We start from the raw sequence: 15,940 nt of genomic DNA, 5'->3' as shown, positions 1-15,940 counted from the left end.
GGGCAGTCATAACAGGGCTTTTTTGTAATTAAGAAATGATAAGATCAATTTTTATCCTTTATCAACTGAATCAAGAATCAATTAAAAAAGCATCGATACATGTATTGCTAATCTAAACTTGTTCACCTGTGTAAAGTCATACTGTTAAATAAATTATCTAGTTAATTCATGTAAATACTGCTTTGATCTGGAGAATTAAGTCCAGGGATTTTACCACTTTGCACAAATTAAAAATTAATTATAACATTTACCTTTACACATAAAAATCAAAGTAGCATTAGAACTTCATCATAATTATTTTTCATACAAGGAAAATATTTCCATTATATTGATATACATATATTATCTATGTGTTTCTATGTGCTCTTTTCAGTGGTAGAATTATAAACACTGGTAGCAAGCATTTTTACTTAATCAACAGGAATTAAAATATAATGAAAATATTTACATTAATGAATTTATTTATATATTGTTATTTTATTGCATTCATATAGTGGATTTATTCCTAATGGAATAACATGCATTTTAAAATAATTACGACATTGACAAATTAATCAAATAGAAAAACAAAAATGATTCTACCTACTTCTAGTAAAGGAACAACTGTCTTATCAGATTTTAAATAGGAGAGCATTCCACTAACTTTCGCCTGGACCAGTAAATGTATTTTGGGAGCTGAGAGTGATTCCCATAAAAAATGCATTAAAATTTCACTGCCTGCTTGGGACATGTTTGAATCTGCCCTGCAATATTTCAGGAGGTCATAAAAAGAAACTGAAATATGATCTAGAAGGCAACAAATAATCAAAAATAGGCTGAAGGCATCATCCAACGAAATAAAGATGAATGGGAAAAGAATAAAAATTGAATTTTTTTTGGTTTCTCTGGAAGGAATTTGCTTGTATCATATTTGTATTTAAATCCATGTCTAATTTTAAGAAATTTTCAAGTGGTAAGTAAAAATGCCACCATCTTAATTTCTAGTAATTGCTCCAGACAAAATTTCTCAAAACGAACTTTCACTCATTATTTTTGCTTAATCTTTGCATAATGAGATGCAGGAGGGAAATAAAGCCAGATTTTTAAAGTGGACAGAAACATGGTAAAGTGTCTTGTACCTTTTAAGCCTATGTGACGTACTTGTCTGTTAAGGAAAATTTTAAAACTTTCTGAAGTTTGCTTTATCTTTAAATAAAGAAAAGATATAAGTACTACAAAGAGAAATTAGGTCAAATCATGCAGAAAAATTCGTGGCTTGATAGTGCGCTTTGATAATTCTATTTTTATTTCCTCCACTTGCTTCCCACTTTGTTTATCCAGAGTATCTGCACACCCAAAAAGAACATCAGGAAAACCAATATCTGCAGTCGGATGTGAGTGATGTTAACTCTACCCTTGGTGTCTTTTTTAATTAAATTACAACCTTTGTGAAGTGATACTTCCTGAATTATTTTCTAGAAATACGTATTTGAGATTTATAAGAGGTCCTGCTCTCAAAGCATTATTTTCTGATGTGACACACGCTCTAGTTAAATTCCGAGACGGAATGATAGAGTGACACTGGAAATACTTGGCTCATCAAAAAATTACCAGAAATACAAATTTGACAAATGCTATTGTTAGGCATTTTAAAAAAGTACCTCTTTCTGCTCTGCCGTATTTAAATTCAGCTGTTTTTCATTTTGTCGAATGTTTTAATTCATGTGCACCTCCAAATAAAAATCTCGTAGGAAGATTATGTCTGTAGATAGTAAGGTTTGTCTGTACCAAACAGAGAATTTGCCTTTTGAGGATTAAGATTATATTTCTGTAATTTTTAGTTGAGAAGTTAATAAATTCACAAAACTCATCATATTTACACATTTGCAAAACTCATCAAGCTGAATTTTTTTCCTGTCATCCCTACCTATAACTTCCTTTCTTGATACATAAATATAAACTGAGCATAAAGTGATATTTAAAACACCAGAAAATTAATTGTATATGACTTCAGGATTGAACAAGATATTGAAGATTATTATATCCAGGTTTATGTAAATGTACCAGAACAGAAATTAAAGTTTTTAAAAATGCATATTCTTGGGGCTGGGGATTTAGCTCAGTGGCATAAGCTCCTGCCTTGTAAGCACACAGTCGTGAGTTCGATCCCCGGTAATGATAAAAAAATGCATATTCTTAGTTTTCAACTTAGATTTGCTGAATCAATATATACATGAATATGACTTAATATTCATATTTTACAAGGCTCTTCCTTGGTCCTTATGATAGTTGATTAGGTTTGGGGATTGCTGCTATAAAGTAACCATAAATAAAGTGATTTGGGCTCATGTAGATTGAGCTAATTAGTTTGCACCTAAGTGAATTTCTGAAGATACGAGCAATTGTAAAAAGATACTCTTTGAATGAGGCTGGAAACGTAGATTGGCTTCAACACAGAGTTGACACCTAGTTATGATTGCTAAGACTGACTGACCATCAATAGTATGCGAACCACTGAGAAGAATAGCACTTTTAATTAGGTAAACCTTACTGAAAATATTATCATAAATATTATTATCCATGTGATTTTTGAAGAAAGAGATCAGCATTGATCTAGGTCCCATAGCTTAATGCTGGTAGTAACATTTAACCCAGACTTCTTTTACTGAATAATGTGCTACTTTTCCACTTTACATATTAAGAGCAAGTGAAGGTCTCCTTTTATTCCTCTGTCCCTGGTTCTTCCAGAAAAAGGGAAACAAACATACAAACAGACCAATCTGGAGTACTGGACATGACAAGCGAACTTTTGACTTCTTATTTTTTGCCATTTTTTTCACTTATACATTTTTTATAAAGGATATTAACAAAGGATAAATATGAACAGTAAAATGAGATTTTTGCTGGTTAGTCTTCTGATAGAGGACTAGTATTGATAATATATAAAGAGCTTAAAAATAAGTTAACTTCTACGTAATAATAAACCCAATAAAAAGGGACAAATGAACTCAGTAGACATTTCTCAAAAGAAACCAAATAGCAAAAAGTAGGTGAAAAAACTGCTGAACATTTATTTCTAGCCATCAGAGAAAGGCAAATTAAAACTACACTGAGGTTCTCTATCACCAGTCAGCACGTCAAATACATACACACACATAGAAACATGCACTTGCACATGCACACACACGCTGGTGAAGATCCAGGAAAAAAGAAGCCCTCCTACATCGTTGATGGGAATGTAAATATAGGTTAAGGGGTTTCATGGGAGTAAATGAGTGAAGAGTCAACTGTTATGAAATCCTTAGAACACAGTGTGACATTTAATAAGTGTTACCTAGTATTCCCTATTAATGTCATCCTATTACAAATGAGCCTAAAAATGCTTTAGAACCTCAAATGGTTATACGTTTTCACATATATCTATGTATTACATATGATATTAATCCTTTAATGAATAAGTATAAGTAAGTACTTATAACTTTGGATGAAATCTTTTGAGAGAAATAGAATATTATTATAGTTGCAACAAGAAAAATGGATAATTTATTTCTTTAAAGGTGATGTTCATGCATTTTTAAAAACAAGTACAATAGAATACATTTCATGTATGCATTTAACAGTTGTAATAGTAGCTTATTATATGTCAGAATTTATATCATCATAGAAATTGTGTCACTTGAACTTATAATAGAAAAATTTCAATATTAAAAATGTGAGGGAAGGTAGGGGTACATATTTTCCAAACTTTTTTAACAAGATTGCTCTGGGCTGAATTGTAGTCCTACAAAATTCATGTATTGATATGCCAAATACCTTAGAATATAACTCTTTTTAGGGAGACGGCCATTAAGAAAGAATAAAAGTAAATTAAGGTCATTGAGAGAGGCCCTAACATAACATGATTGATGTCTATAAAAAGAGTAAATTTGGGCAAATCACATGTAGATGGAAAATCATATGAGGACCAGAAAGAAGGTAGCCAATAAGCCAACCGGAAAGACATGGATTAAGTTCTTCCCTCTCAGATCACAGAAGGAATCAACCACACCATCACCTTGGTCATGGATTTCTACCTCCAGAACTGCAAGACAGCAGATTAATACCCTTTAGGTCTTTGTTAGTAGAAAGAACCTTAGCAGACTAACATAGTACATGGGTCCTCAAGCAAAAACATTTGAGAGCATCTCTGTAACTTAGGAAGAAAAGACTTTTCTCAAATATGGACAAACAGAGATGATACTTTATGAGATTTAGAGCGAGCATTTACCTTTGCATACATCTTGTGGAGATCTGAGACTGCAAGGGACCTAAACAAGCAGCAGACCTTCAAGTGACTGTTAAATGGTATGACACTGTCTACATTGAAGACTTGAAATTTCCTATTTTTAGCTAAAATTGAATGAGAAAATTATAAATTAATGGCATAAACAATAAAGCTTATACATTATAAACAACCCATCAGTAGAAATTAATCACTGTATTGAAGCTAGAATAAAGAAGTCTTTGTAACTCTTTCTTATGGTTAGTTTCCTAGTTTTTTTTTTTTTTTTTTTGTAGCTATATAGGGCCAAGGGGATACTTTTCATAAGGAAAAGACCCTAATTCAACATTGTCTCCTGCTCCCTTTGTTCATTTACTTTTGATGTTCAAAACTAATTTTTCCCCCAACAGGCAATCTTCAGTTGGAAATACCCCAGTTGACCTCTGTCTTCAGTTTTGTGTTAAAATGCTTGTGCGCCATTTTTAAGTTCACGAGTGTAATTTTCTCCCCAGAGGGTGTTCACAGTTTCTTCAAAGAATTCTGTGCTTTGCTGTTGTTTGAGGCTTTAACAGCTCCTCTATGTTGCCTTCAGGTCTTCAGGGTCACCTCAGTGAGGAAAAGCCAACCCGGGTAAGGCTGTTTAAGAGCTGACTGTTGCTAATGAGGAGGCTACAATGCAGGGTACTTCACTCCACTGTTTTCACCTCTGATAATTTATCTACTCTCTAAATTGGAAACAGCAGGTATCTGATCTGAAAATAAATATTTTTCTTCTTTTTGATCTCAGCCTTTTAAACTTAGAGATGATAGTGTTAAAATGCAATTTATTTCAAAAGCAAATTCTGGAATTTTTTAGTAATAAGACTCTTGAGTGAGGTCACACAGTTGCCCACAAACTCATGAATAAGACACTTAATTTTACAGAATTGTTATCCTGGTACAATTTTGGCTAACTTCCAAAAGCACAGAATCTAAAAATGTTTTTTTAGTTGTATGGATGGACTTAAGCAGCTTCATTACTATGCGCACACCTGAAAATTAACTCACCCAGCCACGCACTCCAAAGCACAGGCTTACTATCAACCTTCATTTTCCAGGAATTGTTTTTCCATGCACATTGTTTTATTTTATACTTTTTATAGGTTCCACGTTATCTTTACCCATTATGTCCATTTTTATATAGAGCTCTGTGCAATACTTTTTCTTATCTCTTGAAACATTTTTATTACACCTTGGGAAGTCATTTTCAATGTTTTCCTCCTCTATGAAATTTACTTTTTTCCCTGGTTGTCTTGAAACCTGAACCACCACTTTCCTTGCGTCAGTCAGCAGTGATGGATGTCTTCTCTGCCTCTTACTTTTGGGCTTGGAGGGAGGGCATTATTTCCTTGTTTCTCTTTGCAATGTCCAGTGCTTCTTATTCATTTATCCCTAACACCTTAATGCTAGTGTCACTACACTTTTATCCCGCGTCTTGTAAGTCGCCTATTTGATCCCCACCTGACATCCTCTCCATGTCAGCAATTCTTCCTCACTCATTGAAGACTTTGGCTCATGATTCAGTGTTACTCTAACACTACCTTGGTCATCATTTTATTTTAAATTTCAAAATGTAACCCTAATCTCCTTCCTTAGTGGCCTTCTTTTGGTAAGACTCAAACTCAGTTAAATCACATCTTCTATATCGTATGTCATCTGTAAAACTGACGTTGGCCAACATAACTAAAGTAAACACGTTGCTGATTGGTCTCACTTTAGGTTCGTGACAGTGTCTTTAAATACTGGTACTAGAAAAACTGGTTATCCGTGTACAGAAAATTGAATGTCAATCCATCTACCTAACCCTGTACCCAAATGAAATAAAAATTGATCAAAGGTCCTGAAATAAAAAAGAAACAATGAATATTGATGGAAGATAAAGTAGGCAAAACTCTTGAAGACGTATGTATAGGTGACAGTTTCTGAACAGAAACGTATTTGCACAAGAAATAATGCCAATAATAAACAAATGATGTTATGTCAAATTATAAAACTGCAGCAAAAAACAAAAACAAAACAGAACAAAAAACTCCCAAAAACCAACAGAGTAATAAACCTGCAGACTAGGGAAAAACAAAGTTTTCCAGTTACTCTAACAGAAAACTAACATCTAGAATATATAAAGAACTAAAAAAAATTAGACCCCACCAAAAAATGATCTGCCACAAATGACCTATTGAAATGGCCCACAGCCCCTCCCAGGGGCGGAGCCAGCATACAATGTCAGGGAGGAAGAGGCTGCCTCTTACCCACGCTGCTGCCTGCCTTGGAGTCAGCTGAGTATGGACTGAAACCTCCACAAACTGTAAGAAACAACCCTTTTCTTCCTTCATGTTGGGGTCAGGTAGTTTGTAACCAAGACAGTGTTTGTCATTAATTTTACAGCTTTGTTTTTTGTTATTGTTGTTGTTTGTCTTTTTGAGACAAGGTGTCACTGTGCAGTTCATGCTGGCCTTGAACTCACTATGTAGCCCTACCTGCCCTCAAACTCATAGTGACCCTTCTGCCTCAGCTTCCTGAGTGGTGGGATGGTTAATTTTACAGTGTTAGTCATTATTACTTCAAATATATCTTCTATTCCATTTTCTCTTTCTTCTTTTGATATTCCAATTAATCTTGACATTCTTTTTTCAGATTTTGGATTTGCAGGTAGCTTTTTTTTTTTTTTTCATAATTCAATCTGGAAAGTTTCTATTAATTCTTCTTCAGTCACACTGTTTTTTTCTTGATTCTGAAAGTTCCATCAAACGTATTGTTTATTTATGTTACAGTGCTGGATTTGTATCACTTCCTTTGAGTCTTCTTTTGAACATCTGCCTCTCTGCTAATATTAACCATGGATCTTTGCAGGCTTACCATTAAAAATCTTAATTACATTAATTATATTTATTTATAGTTCTCTGTATTAATTGAAACTTCTATATCATATCTGAGCCTGTTTTTGATGCTTGCTTTTTTCTTTCATTTTTTTTGCTGAAAGACATACTTTTTTTCTACACTGAAGGGTAAGCAAGGGGCCTCTACACCAGCCTACAACCCATGACTCCTTTTAATTTTTGAGACACTGTGAGTTTTGCTAAGTTGCTCAGGCTGTGCCTGAGTTTGTGATCCTCCCTCCTCAGCCTTGCACAGTGCTGAAATGAGAGATGTTTCATCATACCTGGCTGAAAGGTGGACACGTTCATCAGTTAATAGGATTCAGTAGAGATGAGTAAGCTTCTTGTGTGAGGATTTATGTGACTGTATGTAGTAGAAAGTGGGCTTTGTTTGCAGTAGCTACAGGTGCCACAGGCTTCATTCGGATTAGCCTTTTGGTATCTCTGCTAAGTGATGAGGTTGGGCTAGGGATGTAGCTGAGTGGCTAAGCTTTGCCTGCGTACAACCCCAGTACCACCACTAAAAAAATGGCTTCAAGTGAAGAGTCTTTCTAGGACTTTGCTGTACCAACCTGCTGGGTTTCCTGGAGGTCACTCTATGATTCCTCACGAAAACTGGCCCTTAGAAACTTCTCATTCTCCTATTGATCTAACTCAGCCCAGAGCAATTCATCAAAATTGCTACTTACTCCCTTATATCTTTCTGTGGTTCAAGTAGCCACTGCTCTGGTAAGCACAGCTTTGTTGTTCTCTTTATTTGCCTGTCTTTTCAGATTTGGGGATGGAAGTCTGCCCTGCAAATTCAGTTTTCTATGGGTCCAAAACCATTGATTGAATTTCTTTTTTTTTTTTTTTTCAGTTTATGTTTGTAAGAATGACAGTGATAACTCATTTTCAAGTTTTTGGTTTCCATGTTTGCAAATAGTCAGCTTTCAGTACTTCAGTTTTTGTCATAATTTGTACAAATAATTTTATTTATTGTGTTTTTTTTTTTTGACATGGCACATAGGAATTGGCTTATATGGTAAGTATGTTACAAGCTTATTCCACAAGGCTTTTAGAATATAAATTTTAATACTACCTCAGATTTGAGAAATTTTATTATAATTTAAATCAACAATTTCAAATATACTTCATAGCATATTTTGAATCTTTCTGATTTTATGTCAGATTTTAATATTTTTAATAAAAATAACCAGCCTTTTTGAATAATGTTCTATGTGACTATGCAACATACAAGGCTTTATCTTGGTCATATAATTAATTTTGCATAAAAAAATCTGAGATAGGTATTTCTACCATATCTTATAAAAAATTCAGAAAGATGGCCTAACATATTAAAGATCACAAAGCTAATCATTAGCAGGAAAATATGAATTTAGGCAGTCTGATTTTAGGCTGTATTCTGAATGTGCACGTGGTATTGGGTCTCCAAAGCCCTTAACCATTAGCCACATGGATTCTTCCCTGTGGCTGTGTTGTGTGTGTTCTGGTCATGTGGTGATTACATAGTTGGTGCTGGTATTTAATGCTTATCTTGTACCCCTAAAAAATGGCAGGCATTCCTTACAGTGAAACCAAGATTTTTTTGCTAACTTTAAATACTAGATTATGAGTAAATTTATATCTGGTTTATCTTAATGTGCTATATAACTAATATAGATTTTTTCTATACAATTTTGATTATTGTAGAGTGTTCTTAACATTTTACTTAGTAATGGCATGTGTTTTATAGAGAATTTTCCATTCCTCTCTATATTGGATGTGCAGTTCTGTGTTTCTACTCCTTTTCCGATCTGAGATCAAGAAATATTGTTTGTTTTTTAACTTTCTAAATTAGTTCAAATTTATGACTTGTTTTTACCATTATATGTAAGATGTGTATCATTATAACAAATTCAAGCTTAAATCTGAAAAGAACATACATGTTTCTGACCTCTTCTTTGGAAACTGTTGAGCTACCGTATAAAAGCAACATACTTTCCTGGATGACACGGTCATCCAGTATAGAAGGTGATCTAGACTTGGCTAAATTATTGATAACTTAAAACACACATGAGTCTAGCCCAGGTTATCCAAGCTTGCTTCAGATGAGAAGAATCATGTGGTTGATTTGTAGACTTAGCCACACAGCAATAATAAGATTCTATGCTTTTAAACTTTCAAAGTTGGAGTCACAAAACATATCTCCTAGTAGAAATCATACACTGGATGATATGTATTATAGTTGAGCTTTATGAAGCAGATCTTTTTGTTCACTTGATCAAAGACATATAAAGGCTTTTTGTTTTTGCTGGTGCTGGGATTAAACCCCAGTCTATACACACGCTAAGCATACAGTCTACATAGACTTACAATCCTAGCCTCAAATAGACTATATTTAAATTTTTTCAAATTTAATTTTAAAGAGGGTGAAGCTAAAAATAATAAAACAGAACAAAGAAGGTCAGAAAAAACAATGTAAGTGACACAGATTGCAAAGCAAGACAACAGGAGATCTACAGTGGCTACCATAATGTGTCTTAATGCTTAAGGTTTCTTGTTACTCAGTTTTTCAACATAGATGAAGAATTCATAATAGTAATAAAATAATAATTCAAGTGATGAACATTCATATTACTTTCTGGGTAAGTTGCAAGACTTTTCTAAGTTCTAACTGCACGTGGAGTAGATCAGGAGGCAGGGTCCATTGAGATGCTATTTATAAGAAATATAATTAACATGAAAAAGAGTACATGGACTGAAAATCAAATGTGAGAAAACAATGCTCTATGTGACAGAGAACCAGAGAGTAACAGGGGCAACTAGACCAGTATTTGTTGGAAAGACAGGCTTTAATAGGTAAAGGAACACAATTAGAGATCAAGTCCAGGAGAGAGAAGGTTCGGAACCACTTAGTTAAATAGCAGGTTGCCCCCTCCAATTTAAAACCAAGGGTGTTGGTGAGACCCAAAAATGCACAGTGTACCCTGGGGGAGTGAAAGGGGAGGGACAGTCTTAAAAAAGATGGCAGGAGATATTGTTAATAGTGTGTCAGGATTTAAAACCCACATTACTCGTACCACTCTGCTTAGATAGATTTTATTCTTTTTTTTGATAGATTTTATTCTGTCCCAGTTTGTCTACTTGCATTAGATTTGAGGGCACAGACAGCTATCTCAAAAATATCAAGATATATCACAGTAATCATCTTTAATTTCCTGTTATCTTAATCTAGAGCCCTGCATGACTTACACTGTTTTATCATGATTGATCTTAGTTAAATATGGTTTGTTTGATTGCTGTTTGGTATTGACAGATTTTATTCAGAACTGATATGATAGTATCAAGTCTGAGAGTCTAGGCAACTACACTGAAGATGACAAGATTCTACGATACACATTCTGGTTGATAACTGCCTGTTTTTAAGTTTTATACTATACACAAAGTTGTGTTTTTATTAATACTTTTATGTAATGATGTATTCAATTATAATATGTCTGATGATATAGCCAATTCTATTGAAGATAACAAGAGACAACACAGGAACTATGGTAGAACTCCTTATACAACAGTCTTATCTGTCTTTTTCGTTTCATGTGTTTATAGGAATATGTTTTGTTTTGTTTCTCCCTCTAATATAGAAAGGATAGAAATACATGTTAAGACTCATGCATGTGTAGAATCTATAAACAGTTTATGAGAACTGATCATATGACCCATGATGAAATAAACAGATACTTTGAAGAAAAAGAGTCACTAAAGTACCCAGTGCTGATCCTGGAGGGTCATAATGTGACACCCAGCAATAGTACTATTCTTTGTTCAGAGTGATATTAGCCTGCTTGGGTTTGTTCAATCTCAACATAATTGAAGAGACGGAGAACTGCATGTATGTTTAAGTGTATAGGATTGAAAATCATATTTCTAAGTTTTTGTTGGAGAGTTAACAGAACTGGTTGCAGTCTCACTGTTTGAATCCCCACTTTATATGCTCCACTTTAGTATCTTGAATAACTATTTGTAAGAGGACAATATGTAATCATCAACTCGTGATTTCTTACTGTTTTTTGTTTTCTTTGAAAGTATGCATTATTTCTACCTGTTTTCTCTTTTATTTAGTCTTTCTTTAAATAAAATAAAATAAAATTTAAAAAGGCACTACAGTACCCAGTGCTGATCCCGGAGTGTCATGATGTGAAATCCAGCAATACTATTATTCTTTGTTCAGAATGACTTTAGCCTGCTTCAGTTTGTTTAATCTCAACATAAATGAAGATGTGGATAACTGCATGTATGTTTAAGTGTATAAGATTGCCAACCATATTACTGAGTTTTTATTGGATAGTTGAACAGAACCGTTTGCAGTCTCGCTGTTTGAATTCCCACTTTAAATGTTCCACTTTTGTATCTTGAACAACTATTTGTAAGAGGACAGTATGTAAACATTAGCTAGTGATTTCTTACTGTTTATTTTTTATCTGAACATATGTATAATGTCTACCCATTTTCTGTTTTATTTAGTCTTTCTTTAAATAAAATTGTGTTCTTAGGTATAAATAAATATTTAGGTCAGTCTCAAGTGTTTAAAACAGCCTTGCCAATATCAAATCTTTGTCATTCACAAATTCTTATCTTATACTCAGCAGGTTTGCTTTTGTCTTTTAGAAAGTTAGAAAACTACACAACTGTGTATGTCATTAGCACACAATACCTACATCTCTAACCACTGTGAATTATGCATAATACCCAGTCAATGATTTGCTGCCCTAAATACATTATAACCTGAGTTTTTTTAAAAAAAAAAGAATTCAAATTAAATATAGAGACAAATAGTTCACCAATATAATTTTCTACATCCAAGACAGCTAAGACCAGTGTTCTTGATAATTTAAGAAGTTATGGGCGAGCCCTCCAAAAATGTATAAGCCTGCCTAAAGTACTTTCAACTTTAGAAATATTGGCTCTATTTTTGTAAAGCTAGTATTTGGGTATCAAAATAAGAACTTTTATTCTAGTGAAAGAGAATCATTTATCATTATTTAAGACTAATTGCAGGACTCCAGAGCTGTGTATTTAGAGGCCATCCTTGCCTGTCACTGTCACTTCTTTGGAGCCCGTATACCAATGGTGGCAAACGTACAAGGTGCCACAGCGGCTGCTGAAGCTCTAGAGGATTTGCCATCCTGCCGCTACCGAGTCTGTAATCAGTTTTTAAAGTGGGTCCTGATGTTGTGCCTTGTAAGAAAGTATCATAAGATAGTGGATATTATATAATGTAATTTGTCTAAAATGTCTTTGATTTACTAAATCAATAACTAGACTTTATGTAAAGTGTGGGAAAATAGTTTTCAATCTTTAATGCTAGGTGAAGTTGTGCTTCTCTTAGGCTAATATTGTATGTCTATCTTGTGAGAGAATAATTTTATAACTGTCCATGTTTTCCTTTGGGGTTTTCCAGCCGTATGTGTGCATGGTTCTTGACGTGATTTACCCTATATATTTTTTCTTCTACTTTGCTTTATTAACTGACTACTTCTATTTAACTTTGTCTAGCTCTCAAGGGTCCATAAGCTGGGAACCTGGTCATCAAAATGGAAATCTGGGGAGATTTTGAGGAGGTGGAGTCTAATGACAATTCATCAGCTCTTTAGGGATATGACCTCAAAAGGGATTAAAATATTTCCCCACGGAATCCAGTTCAATTCCAATGAGAAATGAGAAGAGAAGATAAGAAAGAGAAAGCTCATCCTGGCCAACTCTCCTTCCCAATTTAAGTACGTTTGTTTAAGTCTACACATACATGTGAAGCTACTGCTGCCCTCACCAGGAGCTGAGCCAGCCAGGGCTTGCCTGATCTTGGACTTTCAATCTAAACTGTGGACTAAATAAACTTTTCTTCTTCAAAATAGCTTGCTTCTTGTATTTCGTGACAGTAACGAAAAGTTGACCAAGAGAACTAACATTTTGATTTAAGTTTGTTTGTCCTCTTCTCTAGTCTCACTGTTTTTTGTTTTAATGATACCTAGTTCTGTATGATTCCTCATACCCATTTTAGAACATTTTAGTCAACAATGTTACAATGTCAAAAGAATGTGTATTTCACAAAGGAATATTTCATCGTCATTTCCAGGTTTAAGTTTCTGGAAACTAAGCGAGTGTTGTTCACATTAGATTCGATAGTCAGATTGGCATTTGTTGGGACGGTATTAGTTTGGAATAATTCGTATGTATAATAGAATTAGAATCCTCTTTCCTTTTGGATCAGATGGTGGTCTGTTTTGGACAATTTTCCAAATATATGTGTACCTATGTTGCTCTGTAACTTAAAATAGAGTGATAAAACATGGCTAATTCTGTTTCTCTTGAGAAGTATGTTCTTTATCATAACAGAGTTAAGATTCTTGAAACAAAATTTTTTGTGAATAAAGTAACAGTGTGTGCTGTTTTGGAACTTCCTGTTTAACTCCTGAGTTATATTAAGTTGAGTGGCTCCAGACTGATATTCAGAAGCATCCCGGAATACACTAAGAAAAAGTTAGTGTTAATTATCCAATCAACGGGGCTGCTGTGGCTTAAATTTTATACTCAGAGAACCTTAAGGTTGCTAGACCATCTATGTAAGTAGCAACTTGTGGGGTTGTCAAGGTCTGGGCAGGCGTGGGAATAGTGAAGGTTTTGAATTCCACAAAGTTTGCTTTGCGAAATGCTTTTGGCTTCCTCTTAACCTTGACAAGGTGCCTCTTGGGTCCTCATGTTAGTGGGGAGAAGAGCTGTTCTTTTTAACACCCTGGATGGCATAAATACTAAAAGAAGCATTGGCCAATAGTAAGTCACTTCTGTTTAGAAAATGTGCAAGGAAGTTAGTTGCTCACAAAATCTTTGTGTCACAATCTACCTGGTGCAAATATAAGCAAAATGCAAAGACTTCTGGATAAATGGACTAGGGCAGCAACTGATGAACATGTATGTGAAGTTTTCATATACAAGAATATAACTTTATGTTCTGAAAGAGATGGATGACAATCACATAATTAGAATACACCTTCCTCTCGTAAGTGAGAAAACATTTGTTTTTCTACATTTAGAGCCAAGTAGTGGGAGAGCAAACTGTAGAACCCATGTTTCCTGATAAATGATCTGTGCTTTATATTTGTTGCTCATATTAAACACAGGTACTATCCTTATATTCCAAGGCGCTACAGTCTGACCCACCTTTTCCAACCTGTTTACCTCTCAGGTGCTACTAACAATGCAGTTTTACTCAGATACTCCCTTTGCTTGTGGGATCAATTTAGAAAAAAATTATTACTGATTTCTTTTTTCAGTAGAAAATGATTTTATACCTATCTCAGAGCTTTCATAAGTACTATATTCAGATTGAAATCAAGCAATGAGCTCTGTGAAAGAATTTATATATATATATATATATAGTCTTCCACCATCAGAGATTTTCATTCCATAATTGTTTAATTAAGTGAGGAGATAGCTGGGTGAAGAAAATTAGGTTAAAATTACAAATCATATTATCAGTTTTTATTGAAACTTTGAGATAATAGTTTAAGTCTAATAAACTTAGCAATGTTCCAAGAGATACTATTTGGCTCACTAGACAGCTTTTGTGTCTACCAGTAGCTTTGCTTTATTTTAGACATTATTCATTTGCACAAGCAAATTACTTTAGAGTTATTTATTACTTCAGGAAACCGGTACTTTGGTGGAATTTATATGCTGCCAAAGTACGTATTTTGATAATTGGTCTCTGTGTCTTTGTCTAGTGTATTATACATAGAACTTTATTCTGTGTCTACCATGTCATTTATCATAATTCTCAGCTGCTTAGTTTTAGAAGTTATAAAATATGGAAATTTGTCCTCTAATTTAATTATTTTAGTGAGGAATTAAGGTATTTATTCTAATTAATTAGTTTCTGATCTTTTTCTGACTGTACACAGAAAGAAAAAATGGAGTTAAATTTTTATGCTACCTAGTTATCTTGCATTAATCCAAACTTTAAAACGTTTTCTCATGATTAATGATATAACTGTTATTCTCTTGGTAGTTTCTGATTATTACCTGGGTGACATGATACTAATTGCAGTAGTTTTATAACAGAAATCATAAACCAGCTCTGAATTTCATTCGAAAGTTTCACTGGCTGAGGCTTTATATTTCTTGAACCATGTAGCAATACTACAAATACTACAGTCTTGAAAATTAATGGAACGTGAGTTGAGCTAGCATGATAAGTTCATGGTGCTGAGAGTCCAGGTTTCTATAAAACGGTGGCTCTACAGGTGTCAGTGTAGCACTCCCATCAAAGCTTGTGAGTAGAGCAAAAGAGAAGGTGATTTCCCTTCATTTTAAGAGTAAAAACATGCACACACACACACACACACACACACACACACACACACACACACCTTCTCAGGTCCTATTGAGCCCACTGTTGATGCATGGCTATTGTTTTGCATGAAGTACTGTGATAAACTTCAGCCAAATATTCGTGTCTCACATTCATTTCCACAACCATTTCAGAGAGGAAAGGCATACTGAGAAATAATTGGTAGTCAACGTTTAGAGGTTAGACCCTTTCGTATTATCTTTTTATTTTATTTTCTATTCAATTTTGCTTTTGTGTAAATTTTGGATAATTCATATTGGCCTTTAAATTTTTTCATTCTGCCTAATGTTGTGTCCTGTCTTCTACGAGACTCTTAAGTTCTGATATCATGTTTTGTAACTCTGAGGTTTGCATTTGTCCTGTTTTTATGGTTTTAATCTCTCTGTAGAAATTCTGTGCTTA

General features: G+C 34.1%; 1 long non-coding RNA gene across 1 annotated transcript in view; it reads left to right on the top strand.

Annotated features, from left to right (window-relative positions):
- LOC134476771 (uncharacterized) overlaps positions 1–13,588 on the top strand; it is a 62,373-nt gene extending 48,785 nt beyond the window's left edge. Inside the window, exon 5 of the long non-coding RNA XR_010048565.1 lies at positions 12,691–13,588. This is a non-coding gene — a long non-coding RNA (uncharacterized LOC134476771). The remainder of the gene's footprint in view (positions 1–12,690) is intronic.
- The last annotated feature ends 2,352 nt before the right edge of the window (positions 13,589–15,940 follow it).

The sequence above is a fragment of the Cavia porcellus genome, unplaced genomic scaffold, assembly GCF_034190915.1.
Source record: "Cavia porcellus strain 051 isolate PalLab524CR breed Dunkin Hartley unplaced genomic scaffold, mCavPor4.1 scaffold_7, whole genome shotgun sequence".
NCBI classification, from domain to species: Eukaryota; Metazoa; Chordata; class Mammalia; order Rodentia; family Caviidae; genus Cavia; species Cavia porcellus.
Note: the sequence above shows the minus strand (reverse complement) of the source record. Positions and strands in the feature narration are given on the sequence as shown.